The sequence below is a fragment of the Apium graveolens genome, chromosome 8, assembly GCF_009905375.1.
Source record: "Apium graveolens cultivar Ventura chromosome 8, ASM990537v1, whole genome shotgun sequence".
In the NCBI taxonomy this organism is placed as follows: domain Eukaryota; kingdom Viridiplantae; phylum Streptophyta; class Magnoliopsida; order Apiales; family Apiaceae; genus Apium; species Apium graveolens.
In genome coordinates, this window is record NC_133654.1 from 227,479,730 (window position 1) to 227,487,429 (window position 7,700).

The 7,700-nt window shown below is 34.9% G+C and overlaps 1 long non-coding RNA gene across 1 annotated transcript; it reads right to left on the bottom strand.

Moving 5' to 3' along the window:
- Positions 1-429: 429 nt before the first annotated feature.
- On the bottom strand, positions 430-3,820 carry LOC141676982 (uncharacterized). Its single transcript, XR_012557273.1, has 3 exons — positions 3,658-3,820; positions 3,515-3,572; positions 430-666 (listed from the first exon to the last, which is right to left on the bottom strand). It is a non-coding gene; the product is annotated as an uncharacterized LOC141676982 (long non-coding RNA).
- Between the last annotated feature and the right edge of the window lie 3,880 nt (positions 3,821-7,700).

A 7,700-nucleotide genomic window follows, 5' to 3' on the forward strand; every position in this document is an offset into this window, starting at 1 on the left:
CGGATGATGGTTTGACATCCATCGAGTGAGAAGCTTATGTAACAATAAGTCATGTAGCACATTTCTGCAAACACCTTTGTATAGATTCTGTAGTAGCTTATGAATCATGTAGACTGCTAGTAGATATGCAGAATAGGTTGATTAAATGTAAATAGATGATGTCTTGTAATTCTGCACAAATAAAATTGAGTCAAGTGATAAATGGCTACCCGACGGATGATCAACAAAACCACCGACGGATGATCAACAAGGCAACCCGACTGTAACACCCCCAAATCCGGGGTCGGGGATCCGGATTGTCACGAGTTCCATTTCCCTTAATAACACCCAATCTTAATACACAATCAACTACTCTGAACTGTGACCCCACAATAAACACACACACCACAAGTTATAGTCTCAGAGATGAATATCCAAAAATAATCACAAGTCGTTTTATTCCACAATTATATGTCAATACACCTTAAAAAGGTTTCTGAATAAATTTACATTTCTTTGCCATTATTACAATTCATAAATATACATAATCTGGTACGTCAAAAGTTGAAAGCCTAGCCTATTGGTAATTTCTACCTCAGCTACAGTGGCCTCAACGCTTCTCGAAAGCTGCGGAACGTTTCCTATCCGCTTGCGAATTGGGAGCTTGGTCCTGTTCATCTTGTCTATCTGATGTTGTGTGATGAAAGAAGAAAGCAAGGGTGAGCAGCAAGCCCACCAAAATAATATGTATAATGATTAACAATATATGAGCCTTCTCATAGTACTCATGAAAATCTTGGTCAAAAGAAATGAACCAAGTTTGATATCTTAATGCGATGAAGTCGCAAAATATTCAGTATATATATATACATATATACTTTTCAAAATATTGGAAGTCCTCTTCCATGCATAATACACACAGAGTTCCAGTGTATAACTGTATAAAAATATCGTTGCAAGGTGATCTCATATATCTAACCTTGTCTCAACGTATTTCTGAAAATCTTTGTCATGCATAAGATAATCATTTACTAGATATAAGTTTAAAAGATGAAGTTACAAGATACTCCAATATACTTATATCTTTTCTAAATACTACTTGAACTACCACCGTTCAAGTTATAATTAGTTTCAAAAGTTCATCACACTGATGAGACTACAAGATAAGACTTGAATAGATTCAATCTTTGAAATATTTTGAAGGAAATGAAGTTATGATATACTTCAATAAGTCCCGATATATATATACACCTATATATATACATACGTTTCCTGAAAACCTCTGTCATGTAAAGTATGAACAAAATTGCAATATCCAATAAATTTGGAAAGGAAAGAATTTTGGCATAAACCTGATATCTTGCTGATCAGGCAAAGATACCAATAAGTAACCTTTTCTACTAGTAGATGGACGAATTCCCCACTGGTCATCACCCTGGTCGTAATAGGACCTTATGTTGGACTGCCACTCAGCCACTTATGCATTTGATGGACTCCCACTGAGCCACTTACACTATCATGGACGCCCACTGAGCCCATGTTGCTTATGCCGACTCGATAGATGGACTTACTTCCCAAACGTTGGGTAAGTAATCAATTCATTTACCAAAACTGCAACCTTGTTGCGAATATAAAATACACCATAGAGCCGGATCCCTCAGGTTTTGAACGAGTATTTAAATCCCCTTTAAAAGGAAGATCTTAAATATAAAAATGAGTTTTGGGATCCGCTCTAACTTTTAAAAATCATTTTGAAGACTCGAAAACACTTTAAAGAGTGTTTGGAGTAATGCTGATTTAATGAAATAAATCAGTCCCAATATATTAGAAAATATCTGAATATTATTATTTAAATAATATTCCCATAAAGAATAATCTTTATAAAAAATAATTTAAGTAGAAGTTTTAAAACTTATACTTGAAATGAGTATTAAATAACCAAAGATATACTTATATGAAAGTACTATCTTTATTTGAATAATCAAAGATAAGTTTGATTATCGACACCTTATTCTTTAATAAAATAAAGAACATATCTCAGCAAATAATCGGAGTCATAGATCCTCAAATGAATATTCAAATAATATTCATTAAATAATATAAACTGAGTCATAAGCCCTCGAATGAATATTCAAATAATAATCAATAAATAATATAAAAGAGTCATAAGCCCTCGAATGAATATTCAAATAATATTCAAATAATAAAATAAAAGGAGTCATAAGTCCTCGAATGAATATTCAAAATAATATTCATTTAATAAAATAAAGAAGTCATAAGCCCTCAAATGGATATTCGTAATAATATTCATTAAATAAAATAAAGGAGTCATAAGCCCTCGAATGAATATTCGTAATAATATTCATTAAATAAATTAAAGTTATCGAATAAACCTTATTCGATTAATAGTTTTAAAAAATATATCAATATATATATATAAATATATATTATACTCGGGAGCCTCGCCTCCCGGTTTTAGAAAAAGTTCACCTTTTGATCCCCTATACTAAGGGTATATGCAAATACCGCTTATCTCTAGCATAGGTATTATGCAACGAATAAGCATTTGAACCAACAGATATATAAATCAAGAATACGAAACAGGCATGCATATATACCATATCACATGCTACAATATATCGCAAGAATTTGCTAATAACAAATATGCATTTATCACAAGATCATGCATATACACACATACATCACAACAACAGTATAACGGGTAGAAAACTTGTCTGAGTGACTGGGGGTTACAAATGGCTCGGGACGAGTCTGGTAACCTATAAACAACATATAAGTTGGAATTAAACCGAAGTCACTTGTAAATCTATACTTTAACCAAATTAGACTCGAACGCTCGCTTTGTGCTTACTGATTCTCTTAAGTCGCTCGAGTACCCTCGGCTCCACCATTTTTAATAAATTAACCATTACGATTTTTAAGGAGATTCCTTCGCGAGTGTCTTACCAACTGCCTATTACACTTTACATTAATGTTTCATACTCCAATTAGTCATTTAAGGTCTTTAACCTATGTTTCAAAGTAAGGCGAGGGGTAATGTTTCATTCGCGAAACATCGTTACTTAAAACGGCCATTTCTCCTAAATCGTACATCGGAATCAAACGAACCACATATCAAAACGAAGCTCGTAACATGAACTATCTAAACATGGCAATGGTCAAAACCTAGAAGGGAGTTCTCGGGTCCTAATGTTATGAACAAAAGTAGTCTAAAGTAAATCGGACATTACGACGGCTATGTTTACGCGATTTCCAAATTTTTTACCATTCTAAATCATATCAATCCAACTACCAATCAACAACAACTCAAGATACACATCAATGCTACTGATTTCAGTCATAATAAGCTCAAGGATCTCAATCCAATCATATATTATAACATCTCCAAATTCAACTAAACTACTTAACAATTAAGCTCGAATCATGCTTATCATTCAAATTACTACTCATCCATCCAAACCATCTCCAAACTTCAACATTCAAACTTATTACTAAAGGGTGTGAAGATTTATACCTTTCTTGGAGGGTGGAAAGTTACTAGGAAGCCTTATGGAGCCTCCTACAAGCTTGATCTTTCCAAAGAAATCAAGAACACAAAGTTAGGCTTTGAAGTTTCTAAAAGTCCGATTTAAAGAACTGTAAAAATGAGGGTCTTACCATGCTTATTTGGATGAGACTTGTGAACAAGAGTTGTAGGCCATCTCAATACCTTTCCAACGAGCTATAGAACACAACATTTGAGTGAGAAATGAAGGAGATACAACAGTTTTAATGTGCTGGTTCTGTTTTGGTCGAGAGCAATGAAAATGTGGGAGAAAAAAACTTGCTTGTGTTGACTTATTTTGTGGTGTAAATGGAATGGTAGGTGGATATTTGTTTGGCTAACTCTTGGTTAGTTAGTGGAAAGTGATGTAAGCAAGCCTATGTCACCACTTGCATCACTCTTGCCACTTGTCCTCTTCTTATGGTGGAAGCTTTTCATTAAGCTTAATCCTTGTTAATTAGGTGCTTTAATACTTGTATTATCCTTGCTAATCCCCTAGCTACTTGCCCAAGCTTGATCTTTAGTCGTTTAATTGCTTTACGACTCGTTTATTATTCATTCTCGTTGATCGTTTGAGGGATCATATCCGGGATCTTATTACTTGGGTTCCCGTAAACCTTTCTCAATATTTTATATTCCTTTTATGATCCTCTCTTATAACCCTTGAATTTAAATCATTTTAATCATGTTACCTTATACTCAATTCTTTCGGTATCTGGTGGATTTTCGGGAAAAATCAAAGTGTCCGGATCCGAATTCTAATGACCTTTACATACACTCATTTAATTTATGGAATACTAATACGATCTTAGAATTTCCATAACAGTACTCCTATATAACGTGTTCTGATAATTTTCCTTAATCAGCATTGTCAGCAAAAGTTACTATTCATCCGTGTTTTAAAAATTCCAAAAATTGGGGTTATTACAGTCTCCCCTCCTTAAAAGGATTCCGTCCCAGAATCAGATAGAAAACCGTTGGGGATACTTTTCTAGCATTGCACTTTCTAACTCCCAAGTCCATTTTTCCCACATGGTGGTTCTACCACCAAACTTGGTCTAGTTTGATAACCCTACTCCTAAGCACTTAATCCCTTTCCAATTATAACCCTTCCTGGTTGCTCCATATACGTTACGCCTGGTTGCATGTCTATGCGCTCATATGCCCTTATTTGTCTGGCATCCGGATTACACTTCCTTAACATTGATATGTGAAACACGTTATGAACTTGCTACAGGTTCGGGGATAGGGCTAGCTCATATGCTAACTTCCCAATACGTCTTAATATCTCCAAGGGTCCAACAAATCGTGGACTTAGCTTTTCTTTCTTTCCGAACCTCATCAATCCTTTCCAAGGGATACCTATAACATTACTAGGTCCCCTATTTCATACTCTTTGTCCTTTTGTGTCAAATCAACATACTTATCATGTCCATCTTGGGCTACTACCAGCCGTCCTCTGATTAGATCTATCATATCCTTGGTCCTTTGGACCACTGCTGGTCCGAGCATCTTGCGCTCTACAACTTCATCCTAACATAAGGGAGATCGACATTGTCTTCCCTCAAGGATCTCATAAGGCGATATCTCAATACTGACATATGATCTATTGTCGTAAGAAAACTCAATCTGTGTTAAGTGATCATTCCAATTTCTTTCAAGTCTATTGCACAGACTCTCATTATATCTTTTAGCATTAGAGCTTTTGCTTCTCAATATACTACCACAACTTTACTACTCCTTTTTCAGCTGTTTCTATTTCCCAAAGTTTGATCAATCATATAGAAGTAAAGGAATTTGTTGAGAGATCACTATGATCATGAACACTTGTTATATCGCATAGTTAGTACAGAAGGTGGCCAGCCTTTAGTACTTGACAAGCAATTAAACAATAGATGGTATCCTACTAGGCTTCTATTACACAGATAGATAGTCATTCGGCATTACCTCCCCTTCTGGAAGGGTTGTTCTTCTCAGCTTACATGAAATGAAAAGAAGAGAAAAGAACGAACTGAAGAGAATTGTATATATAAAAAAATATACTGCCACAAAATATCTGGCTTGGAACCTACCTCTGAACTATAGAGGTTTGTCATAGGATGTTAGGTCACACACACACTGTAGAGGGGGGTGAATACAGTGTATAGTACACTCAAATCGAACTTAAAGAACTTGAGTAACAAACTTAATTGAAATAATAAACTCTGTTACAATATGAAACTGTTACCTCTCAGTGATGAACAAATATCACGAGAGCTGCTAGGGTTACAATGAATAATCTTCTCGAATATGATAACACTTCTAGTGTAAACCCTATGCCTGTGTTTATATACTACACAGTTACAAGATAATCGCTAATTGATATGGAATATAATTCTGCTTCCTAAAATATATCAATCAGATATCTTCTATTCCAAGTATTCCATTCTTCACGGAATTCCTTCTTCATGCATATCTCTTCTTATGTTTTATCTCTATCTTCTTTCCTTTAATCAGCTACTGTCCTTATCTGACCGTCCTTCAGCACTTAAGTTCTGATATCTATCTTCTGATGATTATCTCCTGATAATATAAGTACTGATATCCTTAAGTCCTGACTTCCAGTATAAGTACTGATCACCAGTTAAGTACTGATCTATCCTGTTCACACAAGATCTGAAAGCTAAACATAAGACATATTAGCCATGACATTATCAAATATATCTAACAATCTCCCCCAACTTGTAAATTAACAAAATATACAAGTTAAACAGATATTTGATGATGTCAAAAACATTAAGTACAAATGCATGAGAAATAGACTAGATAACTACAACTTACAGTCCTTAAAGTTTTACCAATTTTAACTTCTGATAACAACTTCAATCTGTATAAACATCAGAATTTAAACAGTTGTAGATCTTCGACTTGGCTTCTTCATTTTTTGATCTCTCTAATATCAGGAGTTGTTCTGAGATAGTTCTTCAACAAACATTTCTCAGTATATCTTAGTTCATCAATCATTCTCCTTTTAACATCTTTAAGCTCTGCAGTATCTTCACCAGTTTGAAAGATTGCAGCTCTGAGATCATTAATCTTTGCTTTCCTTAACTCCTGGTCTAGTCTTATGACATAAGCTTTGTCAGATTCAAGATTGAATTCAAGTCCCTTAATACCAAGATACGTTCTGATCTGTGCAGTATTAGGCTTCATATCAACAATATCCCCATTGTGATCTCTGTACTTTGGAACATATCTGCTGTCAGACTTAACAGAATAAAGCCTTTTCTGTCTCTGAATCTGTTCTTTTAAGTAGTTTGCAACAGTCTCTGTTATTCTGTCATCCACTTGAAGTAAGAAAAGTACATGCTCCAATTCTTCAAAATACTTCAAAGGAATGGCATTTTGTCTTATATGATAAACCCTACCATCTGTCATGAAATACAACATGATGTATTCTTTCAAGTAGGTATGGTAAACCATCTGTACAGATTCTAGTTGATTCAATCTCTCAGGAGTTGCTCCAATACCTGGTTCACTCAAAGACGTTGGATAAGCGGTAGTATTGTGTACTCTTCTTTCATCAGCACTTCCCAATCCAGTTTTATCTCTAACTTCCTTTCCAGTAACTACTCTTGATTCAAAACCACTTGGAGTAGTCTTCAAAGATTGAGTCTGTTTTGCTTTAGTGAATCCTGGTAGGAGTGTTTTAGATCTATTTTCTGATATCAAGTTAACTTGAGCACTGTCAGAGGTTACTTGCTTCTTCTGAATATCAGAACTCACAATGCCTTGACTCTGAACAACTTGAGCCATGTCAGAGGTTGTTTTAAGAACTTTTCTTGAAGTCAGAACAAGATCATCTTTTCCATCAGTAATTTCTTCTTCCTCAGGAGGTATATAAGGCTTGATAGGTTCACCAACCTTTTCTTTACCCTTGGATCTTGGATCTATCTGTGGTTGTGATCTAGCCAAAGTTTCTTCAGTATGTACCCTTTCTTTGATCACAATGCCTTTAGGTTTTGGAAGTAACTTTTTACCAGAAGCTTCAGATTTAGATGTGACTTTCTCTGATTTAAGTCTGGCTTCTTCTTCCTTTAAATTTTCCAAGTCCATCCCTGGATTTTCTTGAAGAAATAACTGTCTTGACATTTCCTCATCAAGATCTAGAAGTTCA